General features: G+C 37.2%; 1 non-coding gene and 1 pseudogene across 1 annotated transcript; both read right to left on the reverse strand.

The window, feature by feature from the left end:
* Positions 1 to 175: 175 nt before the first annotated feature.
* LOC136390214 (U6 spliceosomal RNA) lies at positions 176 to 279 on the reverse strand. The gene has a single exon (XR_010748646.1). It is a non-coding gene; the product is annotated as a U6 spliceosomal RNA (small nuclear RNA).
* Positions 280 to 15,282: 15,003 nt separating this feature from the next.
* On the reverse strand, positions 15,283 to 15,942 carry LOC136389167 (translationally-controlled tumor protein-like; annotated as a pseudogene).
* Positions 15,943 to 16,209: the final 267 nt, after the last annotated feature.

Here is a 16,209-nt window from a genome sequence, read left to right on the forward strand (position 1 = left end):
AAAATTAAGAGCTTAAAAGAAAACTATCAACTTCTAAAATATTAGGACCAGCATGGAATTATAGCACCATCTTGTGGTTCATATACCACAAAAGGTATTTATTTTATCTGATTAAAACAAGTGATTTCCCATGAAACATGGGGTCATATATATATATATTTTTCTTTTTTTTTAAAAAAATATGGAACACTTCACGAATTTGCGTGTCATCCTTGCGCAGGGGCCATGCTAATCTCTGTATTGTTCCAATTTTAGTATATGTGCTGCCGAAGCAAGCACCACATATATTTTTTTTCATTGAAGTTATTGGGGTAACACCAGTTGTCTACTGTTAAACTACAGGTTTCAGGTGCACAATTCCATATTTTTTCTTTTGAAAATCTCAATTCAAAACTCAACTCAATTTCTTTTAAAAAGAAACATTTTTCAAGTTTTCTTGTACAAAGACAGAAGGAAAAGTAAGTCTTGCTTTTTTATCTCTTCCTTTCCTCTCCCTTCTTTTTTCTTATTAGTTTATTTATTTATTTTGAGAAAGAAGAAGAAGGGGAAGAGAGAGAGAGGAGAAGGGAGCGAGGGAGAAGCACCAACTTGTTCCAATTAGCTATGCACTCATTGGTTACTTCTTATACATGCCCTGACTGGGGCTCAAACTGGGACCCTTGGGATCCAGCCGGTGTCCCTGGGATCGAACTGGCAACGTTGGCACTCCGGGATGATGTTCTATCCACCATGCCATGGGCCAGAGTGCTTTTTTCTTTTTTACAATTTAAAAAAATTTTCAATTATAGTTGACATTAAATATTATCTTTTTTTATATAAAGGTAGTATACATTTACACACAATTAAATGATTTGGAACATTTTTAATCTGCCAATTTACATGTAATATGCAACTTATGGTATGAATTGAAAATATAGTAAAAGATGTCTTCTATTATCAAGTGGGAATTTGGAATCTAAATTTTGTTACACTTTTGTCTAACAACTTAAACAAGAACTAATAAAATCAGCTCATAGTAACACCATGCATTTATACTTACAAAGAATCTCACTCTGTTGCTTTGACAGCATAATCTTTGGGGGAGGTGGGCAAATTTGACTTAGTTGAAGTTATTGGAGAGATAGCCAAATTATTTATTATTCTAACTCTTTTAGAAATAGAAAAAGTTAAGTTTTCTCTCTGGCAGTTTGATGCATAACTTGTAACAATAAACAGTCCCTTTTGATTAACTTGAAGATTTTGAGAAAGTGAGGGAGAGGAATCTTGGATAGATTACTTGGAGCTACATAATTAAACCTTCATTTAACTCAGGGGTCCCCAAACTATGGCCCGCAGGCCGCATGCGGCCCCCTGAGGCCATTTATCTGGCCCCCACCGCACACCCGGAAGGGGCACCTCTTTCATTGGTGGTCAGTGAGAGGAGCATAGTTCCCATTGAAATACTGGTCAGTTTGTTGATTTAAATTTACTTGTTCTCTATTTTAAATATTGTATTCGTTCCCATTTTGTTTTTTTACTTTAAAATAAGATATGTGTAGTGTGCATAGGGATTTGATCATAGTTTTTTTATAGTCCGGCCCTCCAACGGTCTGAGGGACAGTGAACTGGCCCCCTGTGTAAAAAGTTTGGGGACCCCTGATTTAACTGAAACCCTTAGTTAACTGGAATTAATTCTCAGAAGCTGGATAAAAGGTATTCGTCATGGTAACCACAAAGCTTGGGCTGTCCTATCTGTCCCATACTCTGAGTAGATCTGGATAGAGATCACACAGGAATACTCTAAAGAATACATACTAGTCAGAACAGATTAAAAAGAGGTAACATCAGCTATATAAAAATTCTAGCCCTGGCCGGTTGGCTCAGTGGTAGAGCGTCGGCCTGGCGTGCAGAAGTCCCGGGTTCGATTCCCGGCCAGGGCACACAGGAGAAGCGCCCATCTGCTTCTCCACCCCTCCCCCTCTCCTTCCTCTCTCTTCCCCTCCTGCAGCCGAGGCTCCATTGGAGCAAAGATGGCCCGGGTGCTGGGGATGGCTCCTCGGCCTCTGCCCCAGGCGCTAGAGTGGCTCTGGTCGCAACAGAGCGATGCCCCAGAGGGGCAGAGCATCGCCCCCTGGTGGGCAGAGCGTCGCTCCCTGGTGGGCGTGCCGGGTGGATCCCTGTCGGGCGCATGCGGGAGTCTGTCCGACTGTCTCTCCCTGTTTCCAGCTTCAGAAAAATAAAATAAAATAAATAAAAAATTCTAGGCAAATCTAAGGACTTTTTATTTTCGTAAGAGTTTATTTGAGCCAAACTGACCTATGTGGGGAGCAAGATCTCATATGCTCCCGCTAAGGACTAGTAAGTGGGAAATAGTAGTTCTATATTTTTTGTTTGTTTTACCCTAGCATATAATGTTTTAACATGTAACGTAGTCCCTCAAAAATAAAAATTAAAGACTTTGGAACTGTGTTTTATGCCATTCATTACAACTTTATACAATTGACAAGCACTTGGGGAAGAATTAAAAAGTAAAAGAACCTTGTCAATTTTATAAACTACAACACTTTTTGAGTTCAAATCACATTATAGATTTAATTTTTACTTTTTAACAATTCCCAGGTTTGTGCTCTTTCTTTCAAGCTGAAGGATGTAGAGAAGTTGATGAGGTGGTTGTGGTGTGAAACTTGAAAGTTAAATGACAAAATCAAAACTTTAATTGTTGTTACTTGAGCTGTAATGTTTCCAGTAAAAATGGCAGGTTTCTTATACTACTCAGAATGGAGAGAGGTGCAAAACCAGTAGTGATAGCAGTAGCAACGCCAAGAAAATGCTATTATTATTTTGGGAGGAGAGGGGAAATTTTTAAGTCCATGTTCATTTTATGATGATTTCTATTTATATGTAATACTTGCAGGAATGGAGAGACTATATGGTCTGTCTTATTCCTCTCTCTGAAGTTCACTAAATCATTGATAGAAAATTTTAATTTGATTTAACATTTTTAATGTAAAATGTTCAACTTAACATTTTCAAATTAAGAACAGAGTACTTATTTAATATGTGTCCCAACAGTACAATTTGAATTTTATATTATGGATGAGTGTTAAGAAGAAAAAGGAGGGAATCACAATGTTAATTACTCCAGGAAAGTTGAACAGTGGAAATTAGAGCAATGGGAAAACTGAATATTTTGGAATAAGTCCTAATTTGTAGATCTAATTCTTAGTTCACTTAAGTTGAGAAATACTTGGAGTACAATCAACTTATTAAATCATTGAGTGTAGCTCTTCAATTTTTTTAATGTTGAAATCCTGAGAGACGCTTGTGGATGTTGTACCTACCAGAATTATTCTCTACCTGTTTCTGAAACGCCTTTTTAGTATCTCTATAATTCAGGCCCTAAGTTCCCAGGTCTTAATTTTTCACTTTTGTAATATACCAGTAAAATTCACCAGATTTTTTTTTCTTTCTGGGTCCTCTGTTGACAATGTTTCCACTTTAATTATTTTGCTGTCACTGAAACTTCTGAGATTCTTTAATAATGTATCTCTGCTAGGATAGTTATGAAAAAAAGTTTTAAAATAAACTATGGACTAGTTACTGATAGTTATAAAAATAAAATTATTTATTTGAATTAGAATGGGGCCAAGATTGATCATTTTTAGACCCATTACTGACTTGACATTTTTTTTCATCCCCCAGTTTGATAAGGAAGCATTACTTTCTATAAGTCCTAATTCAGGCGGTTTGTCTTTTGTTTGAGGGAACTTAGCCAGAGATAATGACTACTCCTAATATGCTCCTTCCCAAGACCTATCCTTGACACTTTGATTTATTCATTTACCTTCTTTCCATTGCACTGCATTTCTCCTCATTCTTTGTTTGCACTATTCGCTGATCTCCCTGCTTAGAGTTTTGTAATATTCCTTTGATTGTGCCGTTCTGCTGCTTACATTGAATCTTCTATTGAGCAAAGCCCAACATCTTACATGGGACAACAAGTCTCATCTACCCTCCCAGCATTGACTTCTACAATTCTATAAAATCTGTTACATAGTTAGTTCTCTCTTAAATTGTCCTTTTGCTCACTATTTCTTTTGCTGGGAATGACTTTCCCTTCCATCTGACAAATTTTCTAAGACACTAGCTTCCTTAAAAAGGCTTTTCTCAGTTAACTACAGAAGTGAAATTATGTGCTGTCTCTTTTCTACATTAGTGCCTTGTTTAGACTTTTGATTTTTATATGATTTAATGGCTGTTATTTGTTTGCATGACTTTAATCTTCATTTTTCTGCCTTTTGATCTTCAATCTTTCTTCCAGTGTTTGGTTTCCCTAGTGCCTAGCATTTATTTATTCATTCATTCATTACAAACTACCTGGTACTTAATTATTTGTTGGCTTAATGATATCAAATTATAATTAAGTTATGAATTATATCAAGGTTTCCATATATATAGGATTACCAAGTTGAAAGCTATGGTCTGGCAAGTCATGCTATATGCTTTCTATGTAAGGAATGTATTGACGAAAGATAAAATCATCATGTGTTTTAATAAAGAGGTGTCGTATTTTGTTGATATGTTAATGGATGAATTTAGAATGAAAGTGGATTGAAGTGTCTACTAGGTAGGTGTCAGTCACATTGCCAGGCACTGGCTAAAGGCAGAGAACAAGTTGACATGGCTCCTGCTCTCATTGGCCTACAGCCAGCTCAGCAGGAAAGACAGTTAAATAAGCAACAACAATGTCTATTAAGTACTAAAAGGGAAGGTGATGCATCTGAGTAGTCTGGGGTGGAAGGGAGTCTTCTAAGAGGAAGAAAATCTAAATCTAAATCCTAAAGGATGAATGCAGATAGCCAGGGAAGAAGGTTGAAGCAAAAGGACTAGCATGAACCAAGGCCTAAGAAGGTCATTTGAAAGAAATTCACTAGGTCTGGTTACTGAGTGTGTGGGTGTAGGAGGAAGTCACAGAGACTAGGTCAGTTTATATGAGCCCTAAGGGCAGTTTGTATTTTATTTACTGAAAATTTTAAGTAGCTGAATATCATCGTTTTTGAAGGATTTATTTTAGTGCTTAAATATGGAGGATGAGTAAGAGGTAGCAAGGCTACAGGCAAAGAAACCATTAAGAGGCTATTACAACAATCTAAGATGGTAAGGGTGGCTCAGATGGAGACAGACATAAATAGCAGGCTGACAGCTGTGTGGGGGGGGGGCGGTAGAAAGGCTGAACAAAATAGAAAAAAAAAAAGCTCATGGGAACGAACAACAGTGGTGATTTGCCAGGGAGGGGGTGGAGGGACATGGAGGAAGGTATAGGAAAGATAAATGGTGATGGACAGAGACTTGATTTGGGGGGTGTGAACACAATACAGTATACAGGTGATATGTTGTACAATTGTGCACCTGAAACCTGTATAATTTTATTAACTAGTGTCACTTCAATTACTTCAATTAAAAAAAAAAGACTGAAGATAGAGGAAAATGGAATGTGAGAGAATGTGTTTCTCCCAATTTAAGACTGACTTAAGATCAATTTAAGGATTATTCTTGATTTAGTATGAGTATTGAGCTGAGGAAGACACTACACTTATCTAATACCTCATCTAATTGGTCCTGGACTTGGAATCTTGTGAGAAACACAAAGTCTTGGACCCCTCTCCTGACCTATTGAGTCAGATTCTGCATTGTACCAAGTCCCACAGTACTTTGTAGGTGCTTTAAATTTGAGAAGTACGAGTTACATTTACATACCTCTTGCTTTATTATCACTATCAACATGAATATAAGCCTTCAAATTTGGATTCTTTTGACTTGCTTTCCTCTAAATACAACCTTGCAATCTTGGACTCTTTCCCCCTTTAGATGGCTCAATGTAGGTTTTGAAAGCATTTAGTAATTTGTAGGGATCCATTTTTTATTTAAATTAAAATTCAGTGATATATGATCAAATGTGTGTGTGTGTGTGTGTGTGTGTGAGAGAGAGAGAGAGAGAGAGAGAGAGACAGAGATAGAGAGGGACAGATAGGGTCAGACAGGAAAGGAGAGAGATGAGAAGCATCAATTCTTTGTTGTGGCTCCTTAGTTGTTCATTGATTGCTTTCTCATATGTGCATTGACTGGGGGGCTACAGCAGAGCAAGTGACCCCTTGCTCAAGCCAGCAACCATGGAGTCATGTTTATGATCTCATCCTCAAGCTAGCAACCCCATGCTCCAGTTGGTGATCCCGTGCTCAAGCCGGCAACCTCAGAGTTTTGAACCTGGGTCCTCTGCATCCCAGGCCAACACTCTATCCACTGTGCCACCACCTGGTCAAACTATAATCTTACTTTTAAAAAAATAAACATGGCCCTGGCCGGTTGGCTCAGCGGTAGAGCGTCGGCCTGGTGTGCGGGCGACCCGGGTTTGATTCCCAGCCAGGGCACATAGGAGAAGCGCCCATTTGCTTCTCCACCCCCCCCCCTTCCTCTCTGTCTCTCTCTTCCCCTCCCGCAGCCAAGGCTCCATTGGAGCAAGGATGGCCCAGGCGCTGGGGATGGCTCCTTGGCCTCTGCCCCAGGCGCTAGAGTGGCTCTGGTCGCGGCAGAGTGATGCCCCAGAGGGGCAGAGCATTGCCCCCTGGTGGGCAGAGCGTCGCCCCTGGTGGGCGTGCCAGGTGGATCCCGGTCGGGCGCATGCAGGAGTCTGTCTGTTTCTCCCCGTTTCCAGCTTCAGAAAAATACAAAAAAAAAAAAAAAATACAAAAAAAATACAAAAAAAAAATAACAAAAATAAACATTTGTTAAGTACAACTCAACTTGAGAAGTGTAAAACGTGGGAGGAAAAATGCATTTAAAAATTTGAAAGTATATGTAAGAAGCAGTGTCAGTTGATGGATTGGGTCTGAGGAGAATGAAGGGAGGGAAGGCAGAAAGCACTACCTCTCCCTTCATAAGCTTTTCCCCAACAATATGTCATCCCTCAGCCTTGTCATCTTCTGTTTAGCCTGATCGTATTAGTCTAGAATCTGCTTTAGTCGTATTAGATTCTAGACTAATCGTATTAGTCTAGAATTCTGATAATTGTTAGTCTGTTGGTAAAACTAAAAACAGCCACAGCTGAAAATGTTTTAATGACATTTTTAAAAAGTCAAAATGTTCAAAATTTAAAAGCAGTTCAACATTACATGTATCCTTTTCTCAATTTTGCAACAGTTTTTGAATCACTGTGTTCTCTTCCACTTTTCCCTCTTCATATTCTGTGCTCTGCTCAGTTCTGGAATGTACTAGATAGACTTTCCATGACCTAATAGGTACTGTATCATCTACCCAAAATGCTCCTCACTCCTCAGTCTTCATTTCCTACCCTCTGTACCATGCCTAGCTAACTTCTGCTCATCCCATGGGTTTCAGAGTAAACATAAATTCCTCAGCTTTACATCCTTAGTTCTCTATCATAGTTTAGGCTCCCTATAAGTTTTCATTTCAATTTGTACATTATTAAACCCATTATTTGCGATTATTGTATAAGGTGTGACATCCTTGCTATCCGTAAGCTTCACAGGAGAAGAGATCCTGAGTTCTGTTCACTGTGTGTTTTTCATGCTTAGCACAATGTCTGGTACACAGGACATATTCAGTTCACTTTCTGGTTTGATAGATGACCACTTAAGACCTCCCTCTAACCCTTTAGATTACTATATAATTTGAATTTTGTAGGCAGCTTTTACTGATGTCTAAATTCAACGTCTCTATTGCCTATTTAGATGATCCATTACATTTCTGTATCTGGTAGTATATTTAAATTTGGAATATAGTATGTAGCATTAATTTCTAAATTGGTAACCTTTTGAATCATTCTCTGTATTTTAAGCATTAATATTTTTTAGCCTTAATACAATGAAGTTCTCCCAATGAAGTGAGGAAATTCTATGAACTACATTTTTAAAAAGTTTTAATAAAAACGCAGTTAGGTTTTATTTAAAGTACTAACAGCCAGTGAATTTTTAGGGGTGAAAAGATTTCTGTTTACAGCAATGTTGTAGAGAAGATACAAAAAAAATATCCTGCAACAACCCGTCAATATTCTAGGGAAAATACAATATTTAAAGGAAATTCCTAAGGGACAAAGAGGAAGCAGAAATTCAGAATAATAAGTTTGCTTGAAACGGCAGCTTCATGCCTGACCTGTGGTGGTGCAGTGGATAAAGCGTTGACCTGGAAATGCTGAGGTCGCCGGTTCGAAACCCTGGGCTTGCCTGGTCAAGGCACATATGGGAGTAGATGCTTCCAGCTCCTCCCCCCTTCTTTCTCTCTCTCTCTCTTTCCCTCTCTGTCTCTCTCTCTCCCCTCTCTAAAAATGAATAAATTAAAAAAGAAAAAAAAGAAATGGCAGCTTCCCCAAAGTCATTTGTTGATAGTAATATTCTAAGTCCTTGAGGGTTTTTCATCAGCCTCACTGTGGAATAATTCACATACAATAAAATTTTACCTATTTAAGTGCATAGTTCAATGAGTTTAGCAGTTTCTCATAAAGTTAAACATAACTGGATCATGTGACCCAGCCATCTCACTCCTAAATTTACCCAAGAGTAGTAAAACTGTGTTCAAACAAAGACTTGTATTTTAATGTTCATAGCAGCAATGAAAAGGGCCATGTAGAAAAGCCAAAATAAACTACAGAAAAATATTTAGAATTTGATGGATTTGGGGATATTACATCAATATATAAAAATTTTATTTCCACAGAGGAGCCTTGAATGGAAATTTACTGAAATATATATATAAGGAACAGATAATAAGTGATACATAGGACCAACCATAATAAAAGTTGTACGTAGACTTCATGAACAAAATTATAAAACATAAAGTAAATACATTAAAGAAAACCTTAATTAATGGAGGGACATACCATCTTTATATTAGGGAGACTGAATAAAGATTATTCATTCTCACCTAGTTTATAATGACATTATAATCAATTCCAATTTAATATAAAGATTAAAAAAGAAAGGCTCAATGATAACAAACAATTTTGAAGAAGACAAATGAGGTAGGGATTTATCTTTTAGGATATTTGAATTTATTATTAAACTGCAGTAATTATAAAAGTAATTAGAATTATTAAACCATTGTAGTGGAGGGCAGACACATTGGCTATTTAAGCAGAGCAAAGAGGCCCCAACCAGACTATAATCAGATGTATGACAAACCCCGCATTACTGAGTAGTGGGGAAAGGATGGATTATTCAGTAACTAGCGTTGGAATCCCTGGCTATCAGTACTTTTACATCGTCCTTAAAACACAAAATGCATGAACCATAAAAGAAAAAAAATACACCTGAAATGAATATAATACTGAATATCAAGTGTAATTGAAAAGATAAATAAATTTGAGATTAAAATGAAATATTTCAATTACTGGCTGGAAAGACAGTGGCTTCCTGGAGGATGGTTGGTTGCACAGAAGGTTTTCTCCAATAGAGCACATGAAGAAAATGGTTCCAGTGCTCATATTCCTTCTCTGATGTTATATCCACAAGGAGCCAACAAGACGGAGGTGAGCTGGAAGGCTGGAATGCAGAGGGACAAGTCTGGTATGATATAATGCCGAGTGAAGCCTTCAATATGCACATGTGTGGGGCTGCACGACTAGAGTGGCCTCTAAGATTGAGGCCACCATCTGAGCCCGCCCTGCCACTCCAGCATATTTTCCCACCCTTTCCTTCCTGGAGGAGAGGTAGTGGTGGAGGCGCCACTACCAGGATCCTGGGGCAACTACCTCAACCTCTCTGGATCTTGGTTTCTTCTGCTGTACAGAGAAGTTTCACCCAGGGCACTAGTTCTCAAACTAGGCACCATGGAACATTTGGAGGTTCCAGAAGTTAATGGAGGGTTTTGGTAGGTAACATGAAAGTTCCAAAAGGAACCAGAGCTCTGAGCAACCCTCCCCTCTGACTCCAAGCTGACACCTTATTCTCCATTTGTAAGATTTTCATGTGATTTCTTCGTATGTAATCTCATCACTGAAATAAAAATTTGAGAATCCTTTAAAATATTTCTGTCCATCAAAAAAAAGTGAGATGGTAAAGCAGAAATCAATTTTTTTCTGCAGAAATAACAGATTAGTATTCAGAATAACAACTATAAATAAACAAGACTAACAGAATAGAACAGAGTACAAAAGACATTAAGAATACTGAAAAAAAGTATCCTGATGAGAAATGCACACATAAAAAGATACTGATGAGATACCCACTAAGTTTATAAAATTTAAAAAGTCAATGTTAAGGTCTTTTTAAAAAATTGATTAATTGATTTTAGAAAGACAGAGGAAGGGGAAGAAAGAGGGATGAAAGGAAAGAAGCATTTATTTGTTGTTCCACTTAGTTGTGCATTCATTTTTTGCTTCCCATATATGCCCTGACTGAGGATCAAACCTGGAACCTTGGTGTTTTGGGATGATGCTCTAACCAACTGAACTAACTGGCCAGGGCTTAAATTTTGTTAAGGTTGTAGTCAACAAGAGGTCTCATATACTTCTGGCAGGAGTGCAATCAGTACAACCACTTTGCATATAATTTGGGAAAATCTCATAAGAGTGAAGATGTACATATCCTAAGAACTAGCACTACACACACTATGGCATATGCCTTAGATAAATTCCCTCACAAGTACTTAAAATATATATAAGAATATTCATAGTATGCATAGTAACATTGCATTAAATTGCCCCCCCCCCCAAATGGCAGTTACCATTGGTGAGAAATAAGCCTGGAGACGTAGACTGTTGTTACCATCCTAAAGAGCTTTCCTTGCTAAACAGTGGAAAGTCATGGGGACAAGGATTTTATATTGTGAAGATGACTCCGTGATGTTTTAGAAGGGGAATTAGAAGAGAACAAAGCTAGAGGCAGGAGGACTTGTTAGGAAACAGTTATAGTGTCCAGAAGAGAAACGGCGCTCAAGGTAAAGAAACAACTGGTGATAAAGGGGACACAGAAAAGAGAAATACTACAGACATAGAAGCAACTGTTGACTGGCTAGGTAAGGAAAGGAAAAGAACAGATGTTTATGTCCTGAATGGATGATAGGCACCCAAGAATATTGACAGTGGTCTTGTGGAAAGTCGATGGGCCCAATAGGATGAATAATCTCCGATTTACAATTCCAAATAAGTAAATAAATACATTGATTTGTTGGATAGGCTATTTATATGTGATTGATACAAATTTAGCACAAATGTCTGTCCCAAACAATGATTTAGTTTCTGTGTAGTTTAAATAATTTTTTAGCAGTATTTTCACAAAGCTTCTAAGGAGCTCAAATACAATCTTTATTCTTAATACTACCTAAAATGGTCTCTGCTTATGTCATGGGACTAACCCTGCCTTCTGGGTTTTCCCAATGATATTAAAAGGCAGGGTATGTGGTGGATTCATCAGCCTGGGATCTGGGACCTGTATTCAAGTCAAAAGCATGTTACATTATTCATTTTGCTTAGTGAATTAATGACTACAGAATTGGGTTTTTGTTGTCTCTGAAAAGTGAGGAAGCATAACAATTATTAATATGAAATAACATATAATTGTGATGGACATAATAGACACTTATTTGCTCTCCACTCTTGTACTACCCTCTATTTGTGGAATTTACCCAAGTTTCCTAGGTAACAGTGCCTTCCTGTTCTGAGTCATGTAGTTTTAAATGAACTGAACTCAGGTGTGGACTCACTCCTTCCTATTCCCAGACTGATGAGAGGTGAGCAGGCAACTGTAGGCTGGGAGCATAGTCTTCTGGGAAAGAGAAGCTTCTTTCCTTGTCTGCAGTAGCTTACCAGAAGAGACTCCTTTACTCGGTACAGTAGAATGTGAGGATGTGAATTTGGACTTGATATAGTTATTCTGCCTGAGTGAAAAGCAGCACATGGAACCCAAAGAAGAAGCCAATGTCTCAAAATGTAAGACTGTTTAAAATGCAGGAGAAGCTTCTTTCAAATCCAGGATCACCTATGGACTTCTCATTTCCATGAGCTGATACACTGCTCTTATCATTAGGAGGACTTACAGGAATAATGATGTACCCAGAAAATTGTATGCACTATTTAGAAAAAAAAAGTGAGGCATTTCTTTAATTCTTTTATCACAGCAAAGAATTATTGAATCTGGTTTTTAACCATAACACTTTGATACATGAAAATGATATTATTATACAATTAAAACTAATTAAATTCTAAACAGTAGGTATCAATAGCTCTTAAATTTTCAGGCCTAAACTATCATTTAACAATATAAAGGAGCTTTTAAAACCTGTTACATAAAGTTGCATAGAGTTTACTACAAACCATTAGCATTTAAGATTAGGATATAAAAAGACAATTCTACTTCCCCATTTTATTAGGAAGGTGAATCATGATGAGTAGGAAAATACACAGAAAAGCACTTTGCTCAAACAAAAAAAATTACACATTTTTAACAAGAGTTAGTCATAAGAATGTTTGAAAAGTTGTTAGCTTTCCCCCTCTTAGTGGTGTTAGTTGATTTTAAGCTGTAAAAGCTGAAGTTAAAGGAGACATGTGTTTTTAAATTGTTTTGATATAGCTTCAAAGTTATAAATGTTATAAAGTAGTCAATGTTAAAATATATTTGGTAGTTTAACAATAACATTTTGTTTCCAGGATAATGTTCTCACACTTTATAGCTTTAAGAATGTACTTTACTCATGGGAACTGAAAACTTTATGCTATGAGAAACTAAAGGGAAAAAGTTCAAAAGGTAGTCCATGACTTTTCTGAGGGGGAGAGGGGAGGTGGGGATTAGAAAACGGATAAAACTGTTTAGATTATGTTGTTCTCTGATTTAGTGAAAAAAAAAATGCTAATGAATATAAGTTAACCTCAGGTTATCAACAGTCTTGTTCAAGATAGATTTATGGTAAAAATAGACTACTGAACTGTCTTGGTAAATTTTTAAACATGTGTTTGGATGAGTTACAAATAACATCCTCTACCCTTAGGTCAAAAGGAATATGTGAACTCAAATTTTTTAGATAAGAATACTTATTATAGTTTTAGCTTCTATACTTCCTATTAAAATAACTATATAAGTATATACAATTCTGTTTTTATTCTAAATATGTAAGCACATTCATTTTTTAAACATATTTAAAGTAACATGTGTTCCTTTTATTTTCATTTGGAAACTTTTTAGAAGTACAAAGAACAAATTGCACCCAGAAATAAGCTCTGTTAATATTGTGGTATATATAATTTTTAAATTTTTATATGTGGGTATTTATGTGGATTGTGTGGGTTATTTAGAAGTGGAGATTCTATTTTAGGTATAATTTTAATTTTTTTATAGATCTCATGAGCATTTTCCATGTCATTAAATATTTTTAAATGCAAAAGCTATTTCAATAGCTACAAAATTTTCTCTTTTAAAAGTTTAATAAACATTTGACCTTCTTCAGTGTGCTGGGCATAACACCATTATTTTAAAAATAATATCTCTATTGTGTGTTCTGCTGGTTTCTAAAGGTCCTAAGTATAGGGTGGGATAAAAGTAGATTTACAGTTGTGAGTACATGATAAACAAGAGGTTTTTTTCTTGTATTATTATTAATATTATACATGTTATTTTCCATATGAACAACTATAAACCTACTTTTGACCCACTCTGTATAAAAAAATGCCATGATAAATGTTTCTACATGTAAATTTTTGATGTCACTATTATTTCCTTAGGAAATGTGTTTAGGGTATGCTGTGATTAAGGTAGTTGATATCTATTTGTGACTTTATGTCCACAGAAGTCACTCTTCTATAGGAGTTTTTGCTTAAATGTAAACTCACCACAACTGAGTATTTTTATTTATTTTAAATTTTTTCCATTGATTTGAAAGAAAGAAAAGGAAAGGGAAGGGAGAGATTAGCATCAACTAATTGTTTCATATATATTTTTGAAATCTTCCCATTGAAGAAAGAGAGAAGCATCAACTTGTTTCACTTAGTTATTCCATTTAGTTGTGTCCTCATTGACTGCTTCTCATGCACGCTCTGACCGGGGATGAACTCACGACCTCTGGCACACCGGATCGATGCTTTTTCCACTGAGGCATCCTGCCAGGGCAAATATTTTTATTTTTAAAATCTCTATTAGTACATAAATTATTTCATCATTATATTTACTCCTTTTGTTTTTATCATTAAAGTAGGACAATTGCAGAGGTTTCTGATCCCCATGGCTCTTTACCTGAGCCTCATTCCCCAAAGGAAAAAACTATTTTAACTGTTCCTTCTGGTGTCTGTCTATTTCTAAATAATGTAGTTATAGTTTTAGTTTGTTTTGTCTGCTTTAGGCATTATTTTTTGGACTACCTATTATGGAAGAGGAAGAAATAGCAGGCTAAGTCCTATCTATCCATACTGCCAATGTTTATACCATAGTTGAATCTGTCATTTTGTGTTTTCTTCCTAGAATTTTCCCATATGGAGGACTCCATCTTCTTGTTCCAAACTGGGCTGGCTGCTCTCTAGGCCCACTCCGTACAATTCCTCATGAAATTTTCCTTGGCCTCTCTCCTGTGTTTCATCTCTGTTTCTTGGCTCTCACGTCGTCCTTTTCTTGCCGTACTCTGATGGTTTAGTGGTGCTCATTCATGTAGTCCACAGGCTCTCCGGCTCTGCCTGGAAGGCTGGCTCCCTCCTCAGCTCCAGCTCTTCCAACGGCTATCTCCCAACCTATGGCTTTTTCCTTCTTGCTGCATGGGCAGCACTTGTCCATCTGATTCTCATATTTGAGAAATCTGTTAAGAGCTCGCTCTGACCCATACTCTCCATTTAGGCTTATCACTTTAATATTCTTTTATTGTCATGATAAATCAGAGCTATGGAGGTGGTAAAATACATGCTTTCTTGAAATATAAAGCCCACTTCATTAAATAAAACATTGTTATTGACTCTCCCCACAGCCACCTGTATTAGTCTTTTTTTATTCTTTTCGTAATCTCTCTTCCAGTTAACTACTTTCGTTTGTAGGTGATGGAATGTCTAAGGAATCTGCTTCAAATGTTGGCTGGCTCTGCTGTGAGCATGGTCTTTCCCTTTGCTTCAACTCAGAATTAAGACTTTTGATCCCTGTTTTCACTTTAGGAGTCATGTGAAGACAGTCTTATATTTTATCATAGTGGTGCACAACTAGGCTGTAGGTTCTCCAGGAACACTATACAGGGGGAATTTGAATATATATTAAGTGAAGAGGCTTTCTCTCAAATGAGTTTACATTCATTTTATTTTTAGACAACCTACACAGCATCTTTTCTTAAAAACCATGCCTCTGCTCCAAAGAAATCAAGGTCAAAATAAATAAAGAACTCAAGAGAACATCAGTCCCGTTTATCCTAGTCCTGGTGTGTGGATGAAAAGCAGCAGTCAGTTGTGATGACAGGTGATAGATTCAAATTGCCAAATTTGCTAACATTTTCCCAGTTCTGAACCGTCCTTAAAAAGAATCATACATGGACCATCCTCACTGTAGTCCTGCAGAGCAAGCCTGCCATGTGGATTCATGTTTTCACCCATAAAGAACTGGTGGTTTTTGAAATTAGCAATGATGTGTTGGATTTGTTCGGCAGCTCTTGTCATAAAAAGCTATACTCTTTCTGGTCTCTGTTCTTCAAGTTTCCCTTTCATTGATTTCATGTCATCTTTCATGTACTTTCTGTAAGCTTCTTTAGTGAAACTGGTTTCCTGTACATGATGGTGCCTGACAATGTCAACAGCAGTGATGACTGTTTTTGCACCTTCACCCTCCCACCTCCAGCGGAGGCATCTCCACTAATAAGCAAGTCATCAATGTCACCCTCTGTACTACTGACCACCTTCCCTTCTACCTCCAGGCACAGCACATCTCTGATCTCCCAGATCTTGCAGATGCCCAACAACATCTCAACATGGCTAATGGGGTCTGGGTAGATGATCATGATGGCCACTGGAAGGAGATGACACACATGGTGGCTTAGCAGGAACCGGAGTGCAGCTGGCGTGGCGCTGAAGGGTTTAGGGGGTGCAAAGGGCATTGGGCGGAAAGAGTTTTATTGATTTTAGAAAAAAAAATACAGTTAGTCAAATCACTGAAGAAAAATTCAAATGTTACAGACATACCAAAGTAGCCCATCCTCACTTTCCTCCCACTGTCTATTAAGTCCACACGCAGGTGAAGTGTTGTATGTCTAATATAGTGATAAGGA

The sequence above is a fragment of the Saccopteryx leptura genome, chromosome 1 (assembly GCF_036850995.1).
Source record: "Saccopteryx leptura isolate mSacLep1 chromosome 1, mSacLep1_pri_phased_curated, whole genome shotgun sequence".
NCBI lineage: Eukaryota > Metazoa > Chordata > Mammalia > Chiroptera > Emballonuridae > Saccopteryx > Saccopteryx leptura.